We start from the raw sequence: 27,524 nt of genomic DNA, 5'->3' as shown, positions 1-27,524 counted from the left end.
AAAATTGCCTGTTTGTTAGTTTTGTCAAGCATTGAGGCAGAATAGAGAGCTCTAGTACTTGTTAGTGCAGACTTGTGCTTGATGAGGAATTTAACAACAAACTGGCAGATAATCATTCCAGCTTCAATTATTTGGATAGATAATCGAAGTGCTGCTACATTGGCCTTTAATCCAATTTTGCATCAAGGAGCAAAAGATATAGAGATATGAAATTTACAAAACACATAAAGATTGACATAAATTTCATCAGACAAAGTTTCGAACAGATTTATGGAAATCAGATATGCACCCATTGTGGATTGCAGACATGTTTACCAAACCATTGGGAACTTCAATATTTTTACACTTGAGGTCAAAGCTCAGAGTCATGTTTGATTTGGTTTAAAGTCATATGTCTTTTGGTATAAGGGGATTCATTATTATTTTTTTTTCTTTTTGGAAGTCTAAATATCCAAACCTAAGTTTGAGGGGGAATGTAAAAGTTAGTGCTTGTGTAATGCCAGCTGTATGTTTTGCTAAGCTATGTGTTAGTTTAGCCAGGTCAGCTTTTTTTTTTGGGTCAGCGAGCTGTCAGTCAAGTGAAAATTGAGGCTAAGTTGTTAATCTGTAACTAGTCCTTTGTCTTTCTCTTAAATATGGGTTTAGCATATTTCACAGAGAAAAGAGAACTCTCTCAGATTCTTCTTCTTCCTTCAGTATTAGGTTAATTTTCTTTGATTTTAGCCTAATTCATCATTAACTAATTAATTATATTCATGTCGAATAATTGCATGAAATGCCTAATAGTTTTCATAAAGTTATACCTGTATATGTATATGTATATATATATATATATATGCATATTATAACTCACAGAAACCGTAGAGGGGCATGAGATAAGTTTGGAGGGATCGATCCACTTATATAGTTGCGAGCGAGATTTCTGTAATATATAAGAAATTTGTTATAGAAGTCATAGAATAAATTTCAAATCCCACATGCCAATAAAAAATAAACAATAACAAGAATTATCATTATTATTAATATATATATATATATATATATTTTTTTTTTTTTGTCCCTTTGAATCTTTATAATAGGTAGATGAGATATGACATGCATTTATTAAGCCACTTACAATTCTTCCAAATAAGCAAGATTTCCAAATTCGGCTGGTAGATTTCCAGTTAAATTAAGGCCTTTCAATTGACTGTCAAACCAGATTTAACCACCAAAAAAAAAAACAAAAAAAAAAAATGCAATAAGCTAATTTTAAAACTAATCACCATTAGTTAAAGTTTCAAAATTAATACTGCTCAAGACAAAAGCTTACATGGTTTTGATATGGCAAACGGTGTCATTTCTGAAAGAACAGTCGCGCGTGACATTACTGAGGATAGAGTCTGTCCCTATGCGTTTGGTGAAGTTAAAACCTTCACTTCGACTACAAGAACTTTCGCTCACGCTCCAAATATTCTCCATCTTGAGAGCTTTTGAAATTGCTTCCAGATTTCGCACTGCACATATTATGTTCATCATATATGTCATTTCGTAATTAATACTATAACAATTTCATTAATTAGGCAACTAACAACTAGACCTGGCAATTTGGGTCATGACACGGCGACACGACTCGAAAACAACACGGAATAAATGGGTTTGGGTTTATTATAAATGGGTTCGGGTCATAATCGGGTCAATCCGTTTAACACGAATATTAATCGTGTCATTTTCGGGTTGACCTGTTTAACTCGAAATTGACCCGTTACGACCCATTTATTAAACGTGTCAGTTTCAACCCAACAGGATTATACACATATTACAACCCATTTAAATTTAATTTTAAGTTAATATTTTATCACTAACATAATATTTAATAACAAAAAATATTATAAATTAAAAATTTTATAAAACTAATTTTCTATTACTAATTTTTTAAAAACAAAAAATACATCTTTAATAAAACAAAAACATAAAAATTTAAAAATTAAAATTTTTTTTTTTGGGTTAATAGGTTAATTTTCGGGTTAAAGGGTTAATAGGTTAGTTTTCGGGTTAATAGATCAATTTCAGGTTAACGGGTTAATAGGTCAACACGACCCGTTAAAATAATCGTGTTAAACGGGTCACGTCGTGTTGACCTGTTTATAAACAGGTCGGGTTAGTGTTTTAGGTACCTGACACGATTAATAAATGGGTCGTGTTCGGGTTAGGTATTTTTGACACGATTATTAAACGGGTTGACACGAACACGACCCACGAACACGAATTGCCAGGTATAATTTAACAGCTATATATATTTGTTCAATAACGATATCCAAGTTTCAAGGTTACATATAATATATATATATATATATATAATATACTTACAGCACCGTGAGAGTATGAATCTCACCATTTTCCTTAGAAATAGTGCCTGAGAGTCTATTATTCGAAACTGAACTGCAACACACTGATATTATATATATAGATATATTTAGAAAAATTTCATATATATATATATATTTATGTGCACAAGCATGGCCACCTAATAGTGTTATATTAGGATGACAAAATAAGGATGAAGATTGGAAATAGTCTTACAGTCTTTCCAAATTTTTCAAATTTCCAATCTCTTTTGGAAGAGAGCCTTCAAGCTGATTCTATGTCAATACCCTGTAAAATTGCCTGTTTGTTAGTTTTGTCAAGCACTGAGGTAGAATAGAGAGCTCTAGTACTTGTTAGTGCAGACTTGTGCTTGATGAGGAATTTAACAACAAACTGGCAGATAATATTTCCAGCATCAAGTATTTGGATAGATAATCGAACTGCTGCTGCATTGGCCTTTAATCCAATTTTGCATCAAAGAGCAAAACATATAGAGATATGAAATTTACAAAACACATAGAGATTGACATAAATTTCATCAGACAAAGTTTCGAACAGATTTATGGAAATCAGATATGCACCCATTGAGGATTGCAGACATGTTTACCAAACCATTGGGAACTTCAATATTTTTACACTTGAGGTCAAAGCTCAGAGTCATGTTTGATTTGGTTTAAAGTCATATGTCTTTTGGTATAAGGGGATTCATTATTTTTTTTTTTTTCTCTTTGGAAGTCTAAATATCCAAACCTAAGTTTGAGGGGGAATGTAAGAGTTAGTGCTTGTGTAATGCCAGCTGTATGTTTTGCTAAGCTATGTGTTAGTTTAGCTAGGTCAGCTTTTTTTTTTGGGTCAGCGAGCTGTCAGTCAAGTGAAAATTGAGGCTAAGCTGTTAATCTGTAACTAGTCCTTTGTCTTTCTCTTAAATATGGGTTTAGCATATTTCACAGAGAAAAGAGAACTGTCTCAGATTCTTCTTCTTCCTTCAGTATTAGGTTAATTTTCTTTGATTTTAGCCTAATTCATCATTAACTAATTAATTATATTCATGTCGAATAATTGCATGAAATGCCTAATAGTTTTCATAAAGTTATACCTGTATATGTATATGTATATATATATATATATGCATATTATAACTCACAGAAACCGTAGAGGGGCATGAGATAAGTTTGGAGGGATCGATCCACTTATATAGTTGCGAGCGAGATTTCTGTAATATATAAGAAATTTGTTATAGAAGTCATAGAATAAAGTTCAAATCCCACATGCCAATAAAAAATAAACAATAACAAGAATTATCATTATTATTAATATATATATATATATATATTTTTTGTCCCTTTGAATCTTTATAATAGGTAGATGAGATATGACATGCATTTATTAAGCCACTTACAATTCTTCCAAATAAGCAAGATTTCCAAATTCGGCTGGTAGATTTCTAGTTAAATTAAGGCCTTTCAACTGACTGTCAAACCAGATTTAACCACCAAAAAAAAAAAAAAATGCAATCAGCTAATTTTAAAACTAATCACCATTAGTTAAAGTTTCAATATTAATACTGCTCAAGACAAAAGCTTACATGGTTTTGATATGGCAAACGGTGCCATTTCTGAAAGAACAGTCGCGCGTGACATTACTGAGGATAGAGTCTGTCCCTATGCATTTGGTGAAGTTAAAACCTTCACTTCGACTACAAGAACTTTCGCTCACGCTCCAAATATTCTCCATCTTGAGAGCTTTTGAAATTGCTTCCAGATTTTGCACTGCACATATTATGTTCATCATATATGTCATTTTGTAATTAATACTATAACAATTTCATTAATTAGGCAACTAACAACTAGACCTGGAAATTTGGGTCATGACACGGCGACATGACTCGAAAACGACATGGAATAAATGGGTTTGGGTTTATTATAAATGAGTTCGGGTCATAATCGGGTCAATCCGTTTAACACGAATATTAATCGTGTCATTTTCGGGTTGACCTGTTTAACTCGAAATTGACCCGTTACGACCCATTTATTAAACGTGTCAGTTTCAACCCAACACGATTATACACCTATTACAACCCATTTAAATTTAATTTTAAATTAATATTTTATCACTCATATAATATTTAATAACTAAAAAATATTATAAATTAAAAATTTTATAAAAATAATTTTCTATTACTAATTTTTTAAAAACAAGAAATACATCTTTAATAAAACAAAAACATAAAAATAAAAAAAATAAAAAAAACATTTTCGGGTTAATAGGTTAATTAGTTTTCGGGTTAACAAGTCAATTTCAGGTTAACGGGTTAATAGGTCAACACGACCCGTTAAAATAATCGTGTTAAACGGATCATGTCGTATTGACTTGTTTATAAACAGGTCGGGTTAGTGTTTTAGGTATTTGACACGATTAATAAATGGGTCGTGTTCGGGTTAGGTATTTTTGACACGATTATTAAACGGGTTGACACGAACACGATCCACGAACACGAATTGCCAGGTATACTAACAACATTTAGGTAATACATATGCAGTTAATTAGTCAAACTTCTAAACAAGTATACAACAAAAATGTACAATTTCTAAGTATGCAATTTAGAATCTTTAAAGGCTAAATAAAAAACCTCGGCTTGAAGAAACTCGCTAAGGTCAGTCAAATAACAACATTACAAGCTCCAGATTCCCACATAATTAATGAAAGAATTAGACGAACTGCATGTCTTTGTTTAATATATCAATTAAAATAAATTTCCCAACGTGTTTTTTTTTTTTATTATTATTATTTTATTTGGTAAAATATTTCCCAACTTTACTTCAGAAAACCACATTCTTCAGAAAACCAGAAGACCCAGGGCCATCTCAACAATTTTTGAGGCCCTAGGCCCCAAAAAAAAATATTTAGGGTCATAATTAAATATTATTTTTTATAAAATAGATTTTTTTGGTATAAAATTTATATTTTTTGGCTTTTTTAAATGGAAAATTACTAATTAAAATTTTATATTCAAGAAATATTTTTCAATTAATAGAATTGCTAATTATTTAATCTTTTTGAGATATAATTAAACATAAATAAACTTTTATTAATTTCAATATTGAAAAATTTCTTTTCACTGAAGCTGTGTTAACAAAAAATAATAAATTTATACATAGGAAAAATAATTTAATTTTTTTTTAAGTCTTAGTTTTAAAAATAAATCTAATTACTTTATTTTGAGATATAAAGAAAAAAAATAAAAGCAAAAACCAGAGGAATATAAAGTTTAATTTTTTACAAATAGTAAAAACAATTAGTAAATAATTAAAATTATTAATTCATAAAAAATAAAAATAAAAATTAAAACTAATATGAGAATGAACAATACAAATTCATTAAAGTAAATTATCATTTACGAGCTTACCTTTTATTTTAAAGTCATTTGTATCAAAATTGTAAATGATATAAGTTGGATATTAAGATTAAACAAGTATAAAAAATGAGTAAATGAGAAAGAATGAAAATAAGTGAGTAAGATGAGAAAAAAACGCATTAACAAATAAGAAAAAGTGCATAAATGAGAGGAATATTTAACATATTTTTTTCTTTTTTAATATTAAAATATAATCAATTATAGAATATAAAATGTTTAATTGAACTTAATTGATGTTATTCTTTAAAAATAAAAATAGTTAAAGATGATTATTGCAATAAATAATCAATTAGAGTTCACCTAAAAACAAATAATCAATTAAATAATTTAAATTTTCTTAAGTCAAAATTCATATACTTTTAAAATAAATTAATAATTATATTCTATTTAATATATGTATGTATTATATATATGAATTTTATTTTTGGGAGGGGCCCCAAGAAAATGGGAGCCTAGGCAGGGCCTTAGTGGCCTATGCCGGCCCTGAGAAAGCCACATTCTTCCGAAGACACTGAGAAAACAGAACCCAAAAAAAAAAAAAAAAAAAAAATCAGAGGAAGGAAATAGGATGAGAAAAATGAGAAATATACCTTCATTTTGAGGAACAAGCTGAGCCTGTGTTCCAAATGCGAGAAATCCAAAAATGAAAATGAAAACAATCTTCATTTTCCTCTGTCACACACAAGCGGCCGAGAGAAAGATAAAGAAGAAAAGAGAATAGAGAGAACGAACGAAGAAGACAGAGAGAGAGAGAGAGAGTTAACAATGTATGAACTTGCGGCCGAGAGAAAGATAAAGAAGAAAAGAGAATAGAGAGAACGAATGAAGAAGACAGAGCCAGAGAGAGAGTTAACAATATATGAACTTGCGGCCGAGAGAAAGATAGAGAAGAAAAGAGAAATAGAGAGAACGAACGAAGAAGACAGAGACAGAGAGAGAGTCAACAATGTATGAACTTGCTTTTATGTGTATAGGATTGAATTCTAGTATATGTCCTATTTATTTTTCCATTTTTGGTAAAAGTTGAGGCTCGGCAAATACTTTGTTTACATGCAAAATAAGGAATATGAAGTTATACCTGGCAATTCGTGTTCGTCGGTCGTGTTCGTGTCAACTTGTTTAATAATCGTGTCAAAAATACCTAACCCGAACACGAACAATTTATTAATTGTGTTAGGTATCCAAAACACTAACCCGACCTGTTTATAAACAGGTCAATACGACACGACCCGTTTAACACGATTATTTTAACGGATCGCGTTGACCTATTAACCTGTTAACCTGAAATTGACCTATTAACCTGAAAACTAACCTATTAACCCGTTAACCCGAAAATTAACCTATTAACCCGAAATTTTTTTTTATTTTTTATTTTTATTTTTATGTTTTTGTTTTATTAAAGATGTATTTTTTGTTTTTAAAAAATTAGTAATAAAAAATTATTTTTATAAAATTTTTAATTTATAATATTTTTTAGTTATTAAATATTATATTAGTGATAAAATATTAATTTAAAATTAAATTTAAATGGATTGTAATAGATGTATAATTGTGTCGGGTTGAAACTGACACGTTTAATAAATGGGTCATAACGGGTCAATTTTGAGTTAAACAGGTCAACCCGAAAATGACACGATTAATAATCGTGTTAAACGGGTTGAGCTGATTATGACTCGAATCCATTTATAATAAACCTAAACCATTTATTCCGTATCATTTTCAAGTCGTGTCGCCGTGTTATGATCCAAATTGCTAGGTCTATATGAAGTACTTCCAATATTCGAAAATCTTCCCTTCTTTTTTTTCCAACATGTAGCCTTTACTTGTTGCCACCCAGACAGCAAAGTCATCTGCCAGTCATCTGCCTTCTTTTTTTCATTTTTTTTTTCTGTTTTTTTAAAGAAAAACATGACACTTTCATTAAGACAAAATATTCCAATACTTCCATATAACATTTGAACAATTTAAAAGGCTGAAACACAAAGTTAGATATTTACGTGCATAATTTTAAATAACAATTGTAGGATTATTTGAATTATTATTATTATTATTATTTTATCTAAATTAGTAATATATATAATATATCTTTCTTTTTTTGGGACCTAATTGGACTAGTATATTTGAATATGCTTTAACTAAATTTTATATTTTTAGTATTTTTTTAATAAATTTATATGATATTGTTCTCATTGATTTGTAGTGTTTATCTGATTTTTTTTTATACGCTTTATATATCACTGAAATACTAATATATTACTTCAAAATTTTGTTTTTATTTTTTTATTTTTTTATTTTTTTATATCAATTTAACACTATTAATTTTAACTTTAACTTTCTTTTTTTTTTTTTTTAAGTTTATATCAAATACTTAAGATAGTTAACAAATTTTATTAGGGATAGTTATAAAATATATCCTTGATTTTTACAGAAGATTCAATTTAACGTCCCCCCCCTCTCTCTCTTCTTTAAGCAAATTCACAATATATTTTGTTAAATGTTGCAATTAACCTACTTATTTGGTTTTTTATTTTATTTTTTCAAATATTAAACAAAGATAAAAAACAATTAAAACTATAGAAAAAAATAACTTATATGGAAACTGTAGTTATGTATAAAAAGATGTAAAATTATTTGTAACTAAACTTAATTAAAATTTTTATTGGATTTTATAATGTTATAATTTGTACTGAAGTTGTTTTTTTCACCAAAAAAAATAGAATATTTGTATACAACTTATCATCTATTTACAAATTAATTATAGTTAACAAGTAATGTGAATTTTTTTTAATTATTTTGTTAAAAAATTTAATTGTAAAATTTAATAAAATTAGCTAGCAACGAGCAGCTAGTTACTAATTTTTACTATAAATTTAATACCTTAAGCATATAGTAATTACTGATAAATATTTTCAGTTAGTATTTTGATAATCTAAAAATTAGTGTTTTACAAACTTTACTTACAAATTTCTCTCATTTATAGATAAAGAAATTTATCCTAACTGATTAGCTATTGAATTATATCTAGAGTTAGAATTTAAAATTTAGTTGGTCGCAGATTCGGGATCTGCATTTAGGTAAACCCGAAGTCCAATGGTTTTTAGGCAAACAAAGGTTCCACAATGTTTTGGCTGTTGCAAATCCCAGCATCTGTCAGACATTTTTGGCTATTGGTTCTGTTTGGGCAATCTCAAATCTCATTTTATTTCGGACAATCTCAGGTCTAGTCAAACAATAAAAAAAATTTGAAAAAAAATTTATTGTTTCAATTTATTTTTTATTTTTTATTTTTTGCGTGAAAGTTATAACTGATTTTATTATTATTATTATTTTTTTTTTAACAAAACAAAAAAGGGAAATGGTTACCGAATGCATGATTTTAAAAAAAAAAATTAAAAAAATTAAGGGAACATTATAATAGCCCGTGATGTATTCACTTATGACAAACAGCTCCTCCAGGCCTTAAAAATATCAACTGCCCCCTTTAAAAATGAATTCTATCCAACCAAAGTACTTTCTCTCCCATGTGGCATACAAAAAAAAAATAAAAAATAAAAAATCTTAAGCATGGTGAAATTATAAATACTATAAATTAAAATTATCATCTATACCTTCTAAATCTTAATGATAGAAATAAATTTTTTGACCAATGGAAAACTTTATAAAATTCTAGAAGATAAATACGCGTCTAAAAGAAAATAAATTTCCCAAAAGAACTAATAATGTTGTCTTTGTAGAGGAACAGTACGATCTTGGACTGGCCCCCTTCGCATGACCTAGAAAGAAAAAGAAGTCCGTGCTACTATAAGGCCTCTAAACTCCTCCCTCAGGACACTGTAGCATTGCCCATGGGGACGGGGTCAAGTAAAACAGAAAATATCAAATTACCTTGGAAAATAAAAATCAGGGTGTCACAGTTTTTATTTTATTTTTATCTTAAAAAGTAAACCCCAATATAGTTTGATTTATACATGTGAACAGTTATTTTTATTCCTATTAATGTTTCAATAATTTGTCGTCGCTGTAATTATTTTTTTGGGCTTGGGTTCGCATTCTGTCATTTTTGACGGATAAATTGTGGAAACTGCTGTCCTAGTCCCACCTAGACTTGGCAATTCGTGTTCATGGGTCGTATTCGTGTCAACCCGTTTAATAATCGTGTCAAAAATATCTAACCCGAACGCGACCCATTTATTAATCGTGTCAGGTATCCCAAACACTAACCCGACCTGTTTATAAACAGGTCAACACGACACGATCCGTTTAACACGATTATTTTAATGGGTCGTGTTGACCTATTAACCCGTTAACCTGAAATTGACCTATTAACCCGTTAACCAGAAAATTAACCTATTAACCGAAAATTTTATTTTTATTTTTATGTTTTTGTTTTATTAAAGATGTATTTTTTGTTTTTAAAAAATTAGTAATAGAAAATTATTTTTATAAAATTTTTAATTTATAATATTTTTTAGTTATTAAATATTATATTAGTGATAAAATATTAATTTAAAATTAAATTTAAATGGGTTATAATAGGTGTATAATCGTGTAGGGTTGAAACTGACACGTTTAATAAATGGGTCGTAACGGGTCAATTTCGAGTTAAACAGGTCAACCCGAAAATGACACGATTAATAATCGTGTTAAATGTGTTGACCCGATTATGATCCGAACCCATTTATAATAAACCCAAACCCATTTATTCCGTGTCATTTTCGAGTCGTGTCGCCGTATCATGACCCAAATTGCCAGATCTAATCCCACCTTTGTCCGCATGCACGGTTGATTTTGCAATAAATATTTGAAGGAGTTAAAATTACTTTCATACCCTTATTTAAGTCAAATTACTTTTGAAATTCCTTTTATTTTTTTTTCTAATAATTAGTCTAAAATCTTCAAAATTTTATGAATCTATATTTTAATTAATTTTATTTAAACTAAATAAAAAATTTTCAGTTTGAAAAGCAAATTATGTGGTGATTTTAATAAGATAATTATTTTTTTAAAACTAAGTTATAATTTATCAAATATATTTTACTAAATGTATCATAATTTATCAAATATATTCAAGTAAATATATTATAATTTTTCAAATATATTCAACCAGATATATTTATTAAATATGTAATTGTTTTTTGAAAAGCGTATATATAATTTTCTTGAAAAGCTTATGTAATTAAAATTATTATTTTTTTAGAAAAAAATGTAAAAATTATGACATTTAAATAAAAATTAATTGAAAATATAAAAAAACTTTGAAGTTTTCAAATTAATTATTGCTAAAAGAAGAATGAAAAGAATTTTAAATTTAATTTAAATTCAGTGAGATATAAAGATGATTTAGATTACTTAAGGAGATTTAGACGATATTATTAAAAACTTGAGAGATATACTCTAAACCTCAGAAGCTTTGAAAAAGACAACAACCCACATTCAAATTCACAATAAGAATTTCTTTATCAAACCATCCATGTGTATATATATATATATATATAGTAGGTCAATAATATTAGGGGAATAAAAAAATTCACTAAATAATATGACATTATTTTATTACATTTATCTTTTAAAAGATTCATTCATCCATGTCTAAGTTATATATATTTGTTAACTAATGAAATAATGAAATCTCATTTTTATTACATCATTTGAAATTTTTCTAGTGAAATCTTTGATACTTGTAACAGTACTGATAGCAAATATCCATAAACTGCAAACCATTACTTTCTCTTCTACAAGCATCAAAATCATCTAAGAAATCCATGTTACCCCACTAAGCTTTCATGATAACTTGAACTCTACAATCCTGTTCTTTTTCAACAATGGAAACCAAATTCAATCCACAGCCAACAATCTCCAATCCAAACCTATTTCTTTGATGCATTATGAAAAATGCCATAATACGCTAAAGAAAAAAATGCTGCATAATGATTTGTGGCATTTTTTAGCTGCACTTTTGCAAAGTAGTCAAGAATTCATGTTGTATTTTTTCAGATACATTTATAAACGCCACAAAAGAATTAATAGCACTTTTATAAATGCTGTAACATTTTTATTATTAACCTCATTATTATTTTTACGACAGTTAAAACAAATGATACAATTTTTATGACAATTTATAAATGCCTCAATTTTGTTCGTTTCAATAATTAAAAAATGCTACAAATATATATTTTTTCCATTTATATAATTTTTATTTTTCACAACAAATGCATGGATACACACACACACACACACACACACACACACACACACACACACACAACACACACACACACACACACATATATATATATTGGCAATAATTATGCATAATGGATAATTTTAAAGCACAATATATAGGGGGAAAAAAAACAATTGATTAATCAAAATAATAATCCATTATTACAAAGAGACAGTTCAAAATATCTTAGGCAGTAGAAACTACATAAAAAAGGTATGTTAAAGGCACGTCTAATTTTATAATATTAAGCTATACTATGGTCTTTCATTTTTCTCGTATATTCATTTTGCGGTCTCCAAGAATGGTTATGTCCATTTGTGGGAAAGCAATGCCTCTTTTACTGTCATCCTCCGGTGGATAACAGGTCCTTCGATCAATCGTTTATATCATCACCGACATCCTACAAAATATAGGAAAAATACAAAGGAACATAGCAGGCTATCAATTATCAAAATCTGAGCGGACAATGCCAAAAAAACCCAAATGATAGAAAACCATAATCCGATGGATAAAAGTCTTAAACAAAAATTGTCTCGTTGAGCTCCCTTTTCATGTCAGCATATTCTGAGTTCGTAGGATCATCAGCCAAAAGTTGTTTGACCTGGGCAAAAACATGAGAAGTAATCATCGTGCAGATAACAAAATATAGACCACTTTATTAAAGACCTGCTCACTACTGCATACATCGATATAGATTATTACCAATATATAACAACTAATCAAGACAACAATGATAACAAATGACTACACGGTCTCACAATTATGAGGCTCTAATACTAAATGAAACCATGGGGAAAATACATAAATTAAAAGCAGATACATATAAAATTGAAAAGAAATCAACAGGACAACGAAATAAGCTTGGCTTTAATGCAGAAAATACCTATAAACGTAATTCACCAAATACCTCCACTTTGATGGAGGTCTTTTTCTGATATGCCATGCAAATTAATCCTTTCAACCATCTATAACATATGACGGAAGAATCAAGATTACTGTATCTTCTGAGGGCTATCAAGACTCTATATACAACGTAATCTTATAAGCATCATAAACTACATCATCATAACCAATATAAGAAAAAGTTAGATTCCCTGTTTCACAAATTTCAGTTAAATACCACACTGCCCCATTCTGCTGGTGAAATTCTGCAACGGAATCTAGAGTTTTTCCTCTGTCTAAATCACAATTGAGAAATAAATAGGAGCATCTAATATGTATACAAACTAAATGTTGTTCCCAGCGAGCAAAGGAGAAACTACGCAAAATTGCAATTAGAATACCCAAGAACCAGAAAGCTCGTAATGAATGAATGAAAGTGCTTAATTAATAACAATGTCCAATTGCAGCTCTTACTGGTTTAATTTCACAGGCTTACTTTTGCAAACTTTTGACAAAAACTTGAAGTTGTAACACTTTCGGTGATTCTAATTGCATCTGCTTATTCTTCCTATTGACACATATCAAAATACAGATCACTTATAAGAAGTTGCTTATAAAACTAAGAAAACGTCCACATCTCTTCATATACAAAACCAACACTAATGATTTCCTATGATTTTTAGACACATATGAAAGCTACCCCCTCACCAGAAAGCTTGAAAATACATTCCTCCTTATGTATTATAAAGTGGTAACTTTCAAACCTTTTCATGGGAAGGAAAAAAAAAAAAAAAGAAGAACAAGGAGATAAAAAGAAGCACCATTTTCAAGCTGCGCTGCTTCAGCTTCTACGTTCAAAATTGGAATGTCTTGATTTGCTATTAGAGCCTACAAAAGCAGATGATTTTCAATTATAGAAGAGCCTCATCCTGTATCAATCCCCAAGTTTTCTCTAACCAAGAAACAAAACAAATTAATATATCTTCAACCACAGGAAGGAAGGCAGAATTATGGATTTCTCAGAGATCTCCATTCAGAAACATGTTCGATCACTTTTAACTAGATCACGAAGCATATTACCTGATTTACTTTTCTGCCCAATAAATATGAGACTAAAGCCTATATATGCCAAGGCTAAAGATACAGAAATGGCATAGAAATATATATAAATGATTTTTAATAAAAACTTTTACACAGGAAATCAAATTGAAGTGCAAAATACCAGATTTACAAAAAATTTAAACCCCTCAAAAATGTCATTTGGGGAAGGACAGGCCACAACATGAGAAACTGGCTCCTGTTCATTCACATATAACAGAATTAGCAACAAGGAAGACACACCAGAATCAATTACCAGAATAAGTCATTATGTCTTGATGGAAACATACTTGCTAAATATCTGATGTACGAAGACATGGGAAACAAAAGTCCTTAATATAAAAGAACACCTAAAACACAAATTAGATGGGGATTCTATTGCTTATTAACCAATTTCAAATCGTTTGTTATTTGCCTGTTGGATTCTATCCAAACTTTTAAACTCTAATTCCACTAACTTCTGTTCAATCAAAAAATCATTACAAATCTACATAGCCGAAATTATTCAGCAATATATAATTAGCAAGTGTTGTACCCACAAAAAAAAATTAATAATAATAAAAACAAAAATGAACATTTATTTGATTTAAGATATAAAAATTCAAGAAGGAAAATAAAAGATGCTGCTCCAACCTACAATTAGTTAAAAGATTCCAATTTTTAAAAATTTTTTACAAAATTTTCTCAGCAACCAAACACAGTATTGGACATTACTTAAAAGAAAAGAAGAGGTGCTGCAACCAAGAAAATTAAGACAATCAGCGGAGCCAGAGAGACAGGACCTGTATCATTATATATGAGTCACTGAGATTGTGAAATGCTAATTTTGAAAGCGTGAAAACCCTAAAGTTAGGGTCACCTCTTCAGATTCCTATAATCATGTAGTTGGTGACCTTAAACGAAGAGCAGTGAAACCAATCCAAACTTATAAGCTCGTGAATCATCAAAACAAAACTGAGATCTCGTATTTCACTTTCTGATCTCAATCAACATCAAACTGAAAGTGGAAATGAAGATAGCAAGAAGGAAAGCCAAATCATTTGCCTCACCAATATTGCCAGAGCTGCTGGAGTTGACAAGGCTGATGGAGGTGCTGGAGTCGACAGAACTGACGTTTCTGGCTGAAGCTCCTTTTAATTGGGGCTTGGAGTAAGTGGAGTGAGATGTGAATCAGGTAAATCCTCTCCTTTTTTTTTATCAAAGAGAGGATGACATATATATTGGAGAAATATTAATATATCATTTTGAAAGATGTAAATATTCGTGTAGGGAAAAGGAGGACAATCGGCCATGCATGCAGATGTAACTTTATTGAAAGCCTAGTTATGTCGATTATGGAGTAGACCCACATGAAATCCTGTAAATGTGGTTTCTTTTTCCCTTTAATTACCCCTTTATCCTTCGGAGGTTGTTATAGTGGAAAAAAGGGATATAAAAAGGAAGGAAGCTCGCCTTGAATCCAGTGATGAACTGATGGGTATTACACGCTTCATCACCCACATACAATACAATCTTCACACAAAATTTAGAAAATTTACAAAATGAGAAAAAAAGAAAATTGTCTCATTTGTTTCGATCATGATGATGATAATGACGACAATGATGATGATGTTGATATATAACATAGCCATGGTATATAGTATATGTGCTTGGTTGGATATTGTTTTCTGTTTGTGCTTTCATGACCACACTAATATTGCAATATTTTACCTTTTTGTATTTATTATTATTATTTTCGCAACTAAGGACCTTATTTAGCTTCCGGAATAAGAATGTTAGCTTACTAATAACTGTAATCAAACCATCTATCCGAGTCATCATCACTTTCATTAGACTTTGCAGGAAAACAAACTTCACCGACACCTGCTTTCTGAACTTTAACAACCTCATCATCCAACTCAGATTTTGTACCTCCTTCCTGCTAACACATAAATATACATTAGGATTCTGAATCAAGACACTTCCAAAACCATAAAAAATCCACCCATATACAGATTTGTGAGGCTTTAGTTTAGACCAACCGCCAAGGAATAATACACTTCTGCTTCTAGATCTAGGAGCAACTTTTGTGGAGTTCCAGAACGGGCATTTGAGGTTTCATTGTGGTTACAGCATCACATAGCAGAAAACTAGCATTATAGCAGAAGAGAATAGGAAAGAGAGAAGTCATTGATATCATGAATTGGCTTCTCTGCCTCCCCAGCCTCTTTCCATGTGACACCAATTGACCCGTCTCTATTGTACTCCTGTTTTGTATGAGCAGCATCTTTTTGCAGTTGCTAAATAACTGATTCAAAATGGGAATGATCTGCATGCAGAAGTTAGATCATTATTCCATACACCATACATCCCAGCACACCATAGAAGCCATACACCATAACACCATACACCATACACCATATATTCCAGCACAACATAGATGCCATACACCATACACCATATATTCGAAGCACACCAACTGACGTCAAGCCATAAAGGAAATCACTTTTGACTGATTAGTCACAGCTTTTGAGAGCTGTAAAGGATGTTGATGCTCTTCTTTCTTAAACTTCAACTTGATTTGATGTCGTGATCCACCAGGAAAAAGTTGTTGTATCATGGAAAAATCTGTACCAAACTTCTTAACAGCCTAAATGATGCTTCAAGGCAGGCATTAGTTGAATCCTATATCAAGTGCAAAACAGAGGGAATAAACAGCAATCAAATTAACTCAACCATGAAATTTGTACCAACAAATTTTCCTCATTTTAAAAGGGGAAAAAAAGGGCAAAAATTTAGAATTTTAAATTGAATTCCAAAGCCATTGACCAAGGATGCTTAAAAACTCATGAAATTACAAACACCATTGCCCTCCTTATTCCAATCCTCTCACCTCAAACTTTGAAATCATAACCCATAGCTTTACATAAAATTCATCTTCAGTTCACGCTTTGCCATTTTTAAAGTACAATAGACACTGTTTCAATTCAAATTAGACAAGGATTAAATCACCATTCAGTATATTAAAGAAGAGGGACCAAGAATCAAGAAGGAATTCTGATAATTTTGGCAAGACAAGGTAAGAATAATGTTACAAAGTTATGATGCAACAAAAACTAATACAATATGAATCCCAAAAATGTTGGTCAAATCACGTAGTATTCCTAAAGTTTCTCACAGCATGAAAAAATAATGTCAAAAGGTTGGTTCCATTAAAAGGTTACTGGTGGATGTAACAACCAACTAGTCAGTTGGATCCATAACTAACACTAATGTAAAGCAGATCCAAGGAAGATAGTAACCAAATTATGAGATCATCCAAGAGGCCTTGGGATCTACCAACTTTCTATGACTGTAGTCCAGCGGCAGAGGGAACAGTCAATATCTGTCTGAGGCATGTAGAATGCCAACCTTGCAAATCTACTCCTCATTAATCAGAAATTTTAAAATTTTTCAATAACAGTACCACTTAACATATCCACGGCAATAGTCTGCTTTCCTGTCCAACATAGCCTTCAGCTTCGTTAACGTTTGAGCTACAATAGTTGCAGTTTGCAGAATGTTAAACTTCGAGGTTCTATGCAAATTTTTGTCCTTCCAATCAAATTATCATCCTTCCTAAACATTCTCACAGTAATTATGAAATTTGTATGGAGAATACAAGTTGGCCTGTTTTAACTTACTATATAGTATATAACTTTTAAGACAAACTGGTAATACTCAAGGTACATGCAAAAACTAAACTTAATACTCTATCTACTTTCTCTGGTAGTCACATACTAGGAATAGTTTGGATTCGAATGGAATACGCGAGTTGGTAAATTGGAGGAAATTTTACAGCTAGATTACCTGATAGAGAAGTTCTATATCTTGTTTTGACCATCTTGTTGTGGGTGTTCTGTTCATGAATGAATGGTAATTGATCTATGAGGAACTTGACTTAATCCTACAACTTTCTTGGCCATCATCTGAGTCTCTGTTGTGTTCTGAAGCAACTCTATCCTCTTCATTATGGGAAGCTTCTTTGTGAAGGAAATTGTCAACGCTGCACAGAAAGAACTGTAACAATAAATAAATCAAGCAAGATCACCAGCGTTTATTTTGTATATGCGTCCGAATGAGCAACATGTCAAACCAGTAAAATGTCAGATTGTTTAAAATCAACAAATGCACTAAAGTTTCTCTAGATTTCATCACATGTTAGACATCTTAATTTATGGAAACTCAAAATTTTCGCCCCTTAGTATGGTAATATTGTACTTTTACAACCATAATGTTAACAGAAGAATATTTAGCACCAATCATCCACACCAAATCAACAAACTTAAGATAGGATTATAGGAGATGGGCAACAGCATCCTTATATTATCCTTGACATTTCTTTCTTCAATCAATAAAGCTGGCTCAAATAATAACTTAAATGTTTTCACCACTTCAATGCATGAAATTCCTGATGGACTTGAGACTCCAGTAAATACAATAAAATTCTATACATTATTATAACTAGATACCAATACATTTAAATAATTTTTGTAGACATTAAAGCATGACATGCTTACATGATAAAGATGAAACAGCAATAGATAGAGATTTAGTTAAAGGTCTTTCTGTTTAGAATCAAATACCTTTGATTGGCTTGACTTGAGTTTGACTTTGTCGCCGCTTTAATCTGAATAAGTTGACAAAAGCGTAAGACAGTATTATAATAGCAAACGTAGGACAGAAGCGTCTTTGAAGTGCAGTGAAATGAACAAGAAAGAGTAACAAAATTACTTTCTTCTATGAGGATGTAAGAATAAAAACGATAAAAGCATATAACCTCTAGGCGCTCACTATACTCTCAAGAAGAATAAGATCCTTGATGGATAATTTTTGTACATGGGAAGATTCTCTCCCTTCCCCCCCGCATCCCCCCCCCCCCCCCCCCCCCCCGCGTCTACAAGTGAGTACTGTTAATGTGGATGACTAACCCACATTACACTACATATCATAGAAGAAGCTATTCATGCTACAAAGAACCTTAATTTTGCTATGTGAATCTTTATATACCTCAAGAACCATATCAAGTTATCAACGACATATTATTCATTGATTTAGGTTTCGATTTGATTATTGTGTTCGTTGATTTAGGTCTTCAACAATCATCAACAAATTGCAACTCAATAACCCGAATTAAAAAGAAAATTTAAAAAAATATATATATAGATTATTAAATATATTAAAAAAGGAAAAAGAATGCCAAGAAACCAGAAAAAGCCCTACAAATTCAAAGTTGTTAAAAATGGTAAGAAGGCAAAGAAGAGAGAAGGGGGAGATACCTCAGTCATGGTGGCGAATTGGAAGGTGATGAAGCTGATCGGAAGAGAGCCCAGTGACGCAGTGCTCAACAAACGCTTTTCATTTTTTACCAATTTATTGGCTTGCCAATTGAGTCAGGGAGATATAAATTACGTTTTAACTCTATGTTCTTCAATATTATTCCATTCTTAAGTTTTATATAATAGTATCTTGAATTATTTTTTTTATTAGAAATATATTGATTTTGAAAAATATTTATAATATTTTTTTTATTTAATAAATAATATTTTAGATAATTTTTTTTAACGAGTTATATTTAAAATATTATAAAATATTAATATGAAATTTTTTATTTTAAAATTATATCTAATTAAAAAAAATTAAAAACTCATACATCAGTTATTTTTTTAATTAAAATAAATAAAATACTGATTCAATTAATTTAATAAAGTTTTCAAAAGTAGACAATGTCTTTTACAGTTTCTATTGCTTTTATTGTTATATCAGTTTGATAGAACTAATACATAAAATCATTGGATTTTTTTGAAAAATATATCTATTTATCTAATGTTGGAAATGATTTTTAAATAAGCAAAATCAATATACAAAGCCATTAAAAATACTTTAAATATTGTGTACACAGGAATGTACGTTTGAAGCAGGGCTTTAAAAGGTAAAATGTGGCAAGGTGGCAAAGTTAAACAAGGTTACAAGTCTAAGCGTGCTTAAAGTCTAAGTGTGCTTAAAGGAAGCCCAAATAAAATGGGCATTTTACTATTTTTATTATTATTTTAAGTATGTAAAAAAATAAAAGTCTGTATCACTAAGAAATATGTAACTAATATAAATTAGTAAATATCTAACCATAATAACTTCATTAAAACTTTATACATTTCAAGTTTTGAATGAAAAATTAATAAATATCTATTCATAACAGATTTGTAGAAATATTATGTTTCTAAGTATTTAATAAAAAACTAATCTTATATATATATATGATATATGTATAATACTTAGTAATTCCTACTATAGAATTTAGATATAACTATAATTGAACTAACTCTTATTTAATTCTGTTATCGTACTCAAATTCGTTTCTTCTTATAAATGTATTGCTTAATGTTCACAATTAGCAATTTTTTTTCTTTTGAAAAAGGTAAATCATACGATACATGTGCCTAAGTATTTTGCCAAATATTTTTTCCACTTTTTTAAACATTAAGTTTTCTTTTTTTAATTTCTTCATTTTTAATTTTTTTTCTAATTTTTTATTATCATTATTATGTTTTAGAAAACCTAATCTTAAAATAAATAATGAAGAAAGGCTCATATCCTATAATACCACAGTTGCATTGGCCGCCTTATCCATGCTTTTGTCCTAAAATAGGACATTTTCTTCAAATCTAAAGCCAAGCATGCCAAAATGTCTAAGTGCCTTTTAGAAAATAACAAAAAGGTAATAGTACCATCAGATAAAACGAAAGGATAGAAAATAATTCCATTAAAAAAAATAAAAATAGTTAGGAGGTACAATTTCTTGATGGCACATAGAGGTAGACATAGGTCCCAGCAGGCTTTAGTTGAAAGCATAGATGCATTCACCTATGAAGAACATTTTGTTGAACGCCTGGCTTAATTAACTCGAAAGGAGTGGGTTTACTCGGCATTCTGTTGATCAGGCTTGTAGATTTGGAGTAGTAGGTTTTGATGGCTCCATAAACCATATTTAATCTTAGCTACCTGATATGAAAAAAATCTTAAATGAGGATATACAATGTTCGGATAAGAACATGGCCAGAATAGCTAGCTTTATGCTGAATGAAAATGCAAGAAAGTGGTGGATGTATGAAAGGACTAGGAGATGTCACACTTGGACAATGTTCAAGACTGTATTTCACAATGGGTTCTGCCCTCCAGGCTTTGTTGAGACGAAGTGGCTAGAGTTTGATATGCTCACTAAGGTAGCATGACAGTTTCTAAGTATGATTGGAGATTTTGGAAGCTATTCGAGTTTTGCCCTAATTTGTTTTCTAATGATGTCAGCACAAGGAGGAAATTTTTGGATGGCTTCATTAAGACCATAGCATTGAGTATCTCTTGAGTGATCCATACTTCATATCAGTCTATGAGAGATACTACCTTAGAAGTAGAGAGGCAGACCTTGATGTACAAGTTTAAGCACCAATTATTTGATGACATGTCTTTAGAGAGCCCCAGTCAAGGATCGTCTAAAAAGTGGTAGTTCTAGTTAAGGATCTTCAGGCAGTAGAGGATTCAGAGGGGGTAGGCATAGCCTTAAGGGTGGTAGATTCTGGAGAGGAGGACACATTTAGGATTTAGGACATTGGTCAGTCAGCAACAGTAGCAACCATTACAGGAGACCTCACAGGTTGAGGTAGTTTCTATTCTACATATAGCCTTTGTGGCAAGTTTCATGATTGACCATGTTAGTGGAATGTATCATACTTTTATTATGGATAGTTAGGACACTTCAACAAGGATTGTTTCTATCGAGGACATAAGCAGGCTAAAGCTTCAGGATCAGGTGCTCAATTTTAGCAAACTAAGTTTTAGCAGATTGGTGGGTATAGAGGACAAGATACACAAATAGGCTAGACTTTAGGTGGTTCTACTAGTACTAGATAGCAGTCTGCATCCATAGCCAGAGGTGGAGGTAAGAGGAGACAACCACCTACCAGAGACAGGGAGTATGCTATGACCAAGCATGAGGTATAAGCCACCTTCGATGTTGTGACAAGTATATTATCTATGTTTAGTGGGGATGCATGTGTGCTCATTAATCCAATGGTCACATACTCTTTTATTTCATGTGAGTATGTTGCATAAGTAAGATAACTCCGGTTCCTTTAGGGTGTTGTTTGGAGATTTCCACACTTATAGTTATGGCTTAGTCAGATGCTTAGAGATAGCCTATTCTATATTGTGGGCTGAGTTATAGAACCATATTTGATTTTTTTTTTTAGATCTCCAAGGGTGGATGTAATCCTTGGGATCAATTGGCTCACTTCGAGTTATGCTTAAGTGGATTGTTTCCAAAAGGAGATGATATTTAAACAGCTAGGTCTACCAGTAGTGGTCTTCTATGGAGAGTAGAGGTAGACAACCTTAGGTTTGATTTTTGCCATTTTTGCCAAATGTTTACTTCATAAAAGTTATAAGGGGTAGCTCATGTGATTGACACCTGAGTCGGTGAAGTGAGGTTGGAAGATGTAGTAGTGGTGAAGGACTTTCCAAACATATTTCTTGATGATCTTCCAGTTTACCTTTGAAGTGGGAGATAGACTTTTTCATTGATTTTGTCCCTGGTACAGCTCCTATTTCTTTGCTGCCTATAGGATGGCCCTAGCTGAGTTGAAAGAGTTTAAGACTTAGTTGAAAAAGTTAGTGGATAAAAGTTTGTGATACAAACCTAGGTCGACTTACTCCTAAACCTGCATTATACTAGTCTGGATCGAAATTAAGTTAAGATTCTAATGGTCACCTTCTATCCTTAATCAGCTTGTGATTAGAAACCTTGGTATATAATGAAGACGGTACAATAGATTATAGATGTTTTATTGATAAGTCAAACTAAAACATTCGATCACTATTTGGGTGTTTTAGGTGTTTAAAGAGAATTCTTCTCACAATAATTCTTTTAGTCAATAATATAAGCTGCTTTTCATTGAAAAATAAGCTTTTAAATATCATAAAGTCATAAAGAAATAAACCTTAAAATCAATAGGTAAAATTCGGCCAACATAGCAAAAAAATAGGAAAGTGGCTGAATTTCCAAGTCTTTTCCTAAACTAATTTGGATTAATTAATTTTTTAGTTTTGAAATAGAAATCAATTAATTTACAATCAAAATAATAAAATATCAACCTGATGAGAGTCTGCCGGAGCCCGCACAATAGATAACCCGCTGGGGTGTTGACCCGATACGGATGAAGAGCAGGCCGATCACTAGAGCTTAAGCCAAAAGGTTTAAGGACAACCTGGGAGCATTTATACAGGGAGTAGTTAATTCTCAAAAGAGCTTATCCATACCTGAAGATACAAAGCATGTTTTAAGTATCCGAGCGGTAGAAGCCGATACGGATCCGAGTAGCTATTTTCATGCAAATTTGGACTCCGGGCAGTAAGGAATGGATCCAACACTTCATGAATTTAATGAATATCATTAAGAGGACATGGAACCCAACCAAGGCAGAATCAAAGGCATCTAAAAAGGACTTGTATGGACAGTATCTCAATTTGGACAAAAATGTGTTGTTTAGCCACTTGCTTTGACTTTTCTTCTTGTTTGACTTATTCCAATCAAGGGGCATTGTGTGAGAATCATTGTTAATCATATTTGGCATCCTAAATGGCATATAGAAGTTGATATGGAGCCTAAATAGGCTGGAAATTGATCAAAGATACCTTAATAGTCAAACTAGTCAACTAGTTTCCTAATTTGATTTTGACTTTTTGTTTTAGAAAATTAGTCTTTTATTTGGTTTCTATTTATTTATTTGCTGGACAAATAAGTTTAGGAAAGTTATTATTTTATTATTTTCATTGTAAATTAATTAATTCCTAATTCAAAATAAAGGAATTAATTAATCAAAATTAAATTAGAAAAGGAGAGAGAAAATTCGGCCACATTAGGAAACAACAAGGTATGGCCAGTTTTCGCTTTGGTTTTCAGGATTTTATTTTGTTTTCTCTTAGTCTATATAAGGGTTTGTTTTTGAGGAAGTACACACCATTAATAATATTAAGAATTTATTTTGTGATATTGAATTTCTCTTTGTTCTCTTTGGACACCTAAAACACCATTAGAGAGTGTGTTTTAGTTTTGACTTATCAACAGGACATCCATCGTCTATTGTGGCGTCTACATTATACCAATGTTTCTAATCACAGGTTGGTTAGGGGTTGAGGTCAATCCATTAAAACTTGAACTTAATTGTGATCCGGACTAATATAATACTGGTTTAGGAGCAAATCGTCCTAGGTTCGTACAACCTTCCTAAATTAATTTTTCCAGCAAATAATTAAATAAAAACCAAAATAAAAGATTATTTTCTAAACCAAAGTCAAATTTCAGTTTTGCAAAGTAGACTAGTTTTTTAAGTAAGCTTTCTTTGTCCAATTACTAATTAATTTAGACTGCAAATCAGGTCTATTATGCCATGTAGGATGCCAAATAGGATTAGAATTGGTTCCCATACATTGCCTTTGATTGGAATGACCAAAGCTTGCTTGGATTACAATATATCTCCTTCCCTACGCCGATCATGCTCATTTCGGCCCAAATTGAAGTGTGCGCAAATGTTGTTCTTGGACAGCTTTGCTTCTACCTTGGGATGATTCCATGATCCCTTGTTGAGCTTAATCACGTTCATAAGCTAACAAAACCTGTCCCTTACTACTCGGAGTCTATAGATGCACAAAAACAGCTTCCTGGGTCTATTTCTACCTTCACAACTTGGATGCTCAACAAGGGCTTGGAATCTTTGAGTATAACCATGCCTTCTTGAGATTTAATCACACCTTGTATGAAGCTAACCAGATTATCCTTAAACCTCTTAGCTCGTGCCCTATAATTGCTCCCGTCTTTAGTTACACAGGATCAGCACCCCAACGAGTTGTAGTTTGTACGGTGTCGGTAGATTCTCATCATGCCCCTTCTCTTGAAAGTGATTTGTCCTTAAATTGAAGTCCTCACCTGCAGAAAAATGAGATAAATTAGCAACATTAAAGGTAGCACTCACATTATACTCATATGGCAAATCAAGCTTGTAGGCGTTTTCATTAACCTTCTCTAAAACTTGAAAATGCCCATCTTCTCGAGACATAAACTTTGACTTATGTTGTTTAGGAAACCTTTTTTTTTTTTCTTAAGTACAACAAAACCTAATCTCCTGGTTCAAACACAACCTTAATTCGGGCTTGATTAGAAACCTTAGCATATTGCTCCGCCCCTCCTTTCAATGTTTGCTTTAGTCTTCTCATGGATCTGCTTAACAAATTTAGCTTTTTCTTTTCCATTTAGATTAACATGTTCATTTAAAGGCAAATGTGTTAAATCTAATGAAGTTAAAGGATTAAAACCATAAACAATTTCAAATAGTGAATATTTTGTAGCAGAATTTGTGGTTATATTATAAAAAAATTCAACATGCGGTAAACATTCTTTTCAAATTCTCAAATTTCCACTAATTAAAGCTGTTAACAATGCAGACAAAGTTCTATATAACATAAGCATTTTTATACAGCATGATAATTATAGGTTTCTTACTTAAAAATGTTTTTTTAATCTCACATTGGCTAAGATAATAGTTCTTCATTTTCTTCATTTTCTTCTCTTTCTCACCCTTGGGTTTCCTTTTCTCTTTATCACTCTCGGTTTTGTCTTTTTTTCTTCTTCTGTGCGGCTTGGCCTTGCTCTCTTGAATACTAGTTGAAGTCGTGGGTGGCATGCTTGATTTCTTCTTTTGCCGTTCGGCCTCCCTCCTTTGTTGCATTTACAATTGATCTCAAAATACCTCTTTTAGTGTAAATGACTCAAGCTTAATTTTCTTACCTTTAAATCAGAATACAATGACATTTTCTTGACCATAATGTATGAAATCCTTATCAAATTGCCATGGTCTTTCTAACAAAATATGCCCAGTGTGCATAGGTATAACATCACATAAAACCACATCCACATAATTATTAATACTAAACTTTATCTTGACTTGTTTATTTACCTTCATCTCTCCACTATCATTAAGCCATTGAAGTCTATATGGTTCAAGATGCTTGATTGTTGTTAAAGCTAATTTCTCCACCATAACATTACTAATAACATCGGCACAACTTCCACTATGAATAATCATACTCCAAATATTACCTTGAATGTCACATTTAGTATGGAAGATGTTTTCCCTTTACACTTGATCCTCATCCTTATATATAGTCAATACTTTTCTTGCCACCAAGCTTAGTTTGACCCTTGGAGCTTTTTGGGTCTCGAGTTCACCTTGTTCTTCCTTTTCAGATTCTTCCTCATCATGTTCGATTTCAACTTCAGCTTCATCATTATTGGACTCCAGGTCTCCATTGTCCTTCAGCATCATAATTTTTCAGTTTGGACATTGGTTGGCAACATGTCCTCAGCCTTGACACTTGAAACACACAATATCATGAGTTTTGGATGGTTTAGGAACTAACTTACCACTTAATTTTGGTGTTTGTGTGGATTCGACCAGATTGTCTTTCCTTGGAGGACTGGAGCTTCCTTCCTCCAGCTTTGGTTTAGGCTTTGATTTATTGCTTCTCCAACACTTGAACATGTCCTTTCGAAACTCCTCCAAACCATGAGCTATTAGCCCTCCTCTTGAGTTAGTTCTTAATTTCGATGGCCACATGCAGTGTCTCTTCTAATTCCACATATTGTTGTAATTCCACTTGGTTAGCAATCTCTTGGTTTAAGCCTCCAAGAAACCTATCCATCGTTGCCTCTTGGTCTTCATGGATTTGATGAATTGGGTCTTCCATCCATACTTAGGCCAGTTTATCGCCTTCATAAATGATATTTTGGTTTACTTGAAGAGCAAGGTAAAGCATGAGATGCATCTAAGTCAGGTGTTGTAGACCTTGAGACAGCATTGGTTGTCTATAAAGTTCAGCAAATATGAGTTTTGATTGAGTCAAGTGGGATTTCTTGGATATGTAGTTTCAATTGACAACATTTATATGGATCCTTAAAAAGTAAAAACAGTGTCGAATTGGGAGCGTCTACTACAGTGATAGAGGTTCGGAGTTTCCTAGGTTTAGCTGGATATTACTGTAGGCTAGTGGAAAGGTTCTCATAGATAGCAGGACCACTTCATTATTTAACTAGGAAAGGGGTTAAGTTTGAGTGGATTGACAAGTGTGCAAAGAGCATCTACTATATTGCTAGAGGGCAATGAAGGGTTTGAGGTTAACAGTGAATCTTATTATCAGGGTTTTATGTATTGGTATAGCATAAGAGGATTATTGCTTATGCTTCTAGGCAGTTGAAAAAGCACAAGCTAAATTATCCTACTCATGACTTGGAGTTTGCTATGTGATTTTTGTATTAAAGACTTGGAAACATTACTTTTATGGAGCTACTTGCTGGATCTTTACCGACCATAAAAGCTTTAAGTATCTATTTATTTAAAGGGAGTTGAACTTAAGGCAAAGGAGATGGATAAAGTTACTCAATGATTATGATTACACCATTGACTACCATTCGGGCAAGGTAAATGTGGTAGCCAATGT

At 31.5% G+C, this 27,524-nt stretch overlaps 1 long non-coding RNA gene and 1 pseudogene across 15 annotated transcripts; both read right to left on the bottom strand.

Moving 5' to 3' along the window:
• The window catches only part of LOC112488842 (probable LRR receptor-like serine/threonine-protein kinase At1g53430), a 74,976-nt pseudogene that overhangs the window by 22,027 nt on the left and 25,425 nt on the right, over window positions 1–27,524 (bottom strand).
• LOC107432869 (uncharacterized) lies at window positions 12,105–19,418 on the bottom strand. 15 transcript variants are annotated; one of them, XR_009634872.1, is made up of 9 exons: window positions 19,262–19,418; window positions 18,569–18,612; window positions 17,793–17,988; window positions 16,837–16,920; window positions 15,014–16,628; window positions 14,747–14,857; window positions 14,089–14,163; window positions 12,868–13,754; window positions 12,105–12,585 (listed from the first exon to the last, which is right to left on the bottom strand). It is a non-coding gene; the product is annotated as an uncharacterized LOC107432869 (long non-coding RNA). The 15 variants fall into 15 exon arrangements; XR_009634868.1 differs by having other exon boundaries at window positions 12,105–12,384; window positions 12,480–12,585; window positions 14,089–16,628; XR_009634866.1 differs by having other exon boundaries at window positions 12,868–12,949; window positions 13,688–13,754; window positions 14,089–16,628.

Source organism: Ziziphus jujuba, chromosome 11 (genome assembly GCF_031755915.1).
Source record: "Ziziphus jujuba cultivar Dongzao chromosome 11, ASM3175591v1".
In the NCBI taxonomy this organism is placed as follows: domain Eukaryota; kingdom Viridiplantae; phylum Streptophyta; class Magnoliopsida; order Rosales; family Rhamnaceae; genus Ziziphus; species Ziziphus jujuba.
The sequence above is the reverse complement of the archived record's forward strand: the minus strand, read 5'-3'. Positions and strand labels throughout refer to the sequence as shown.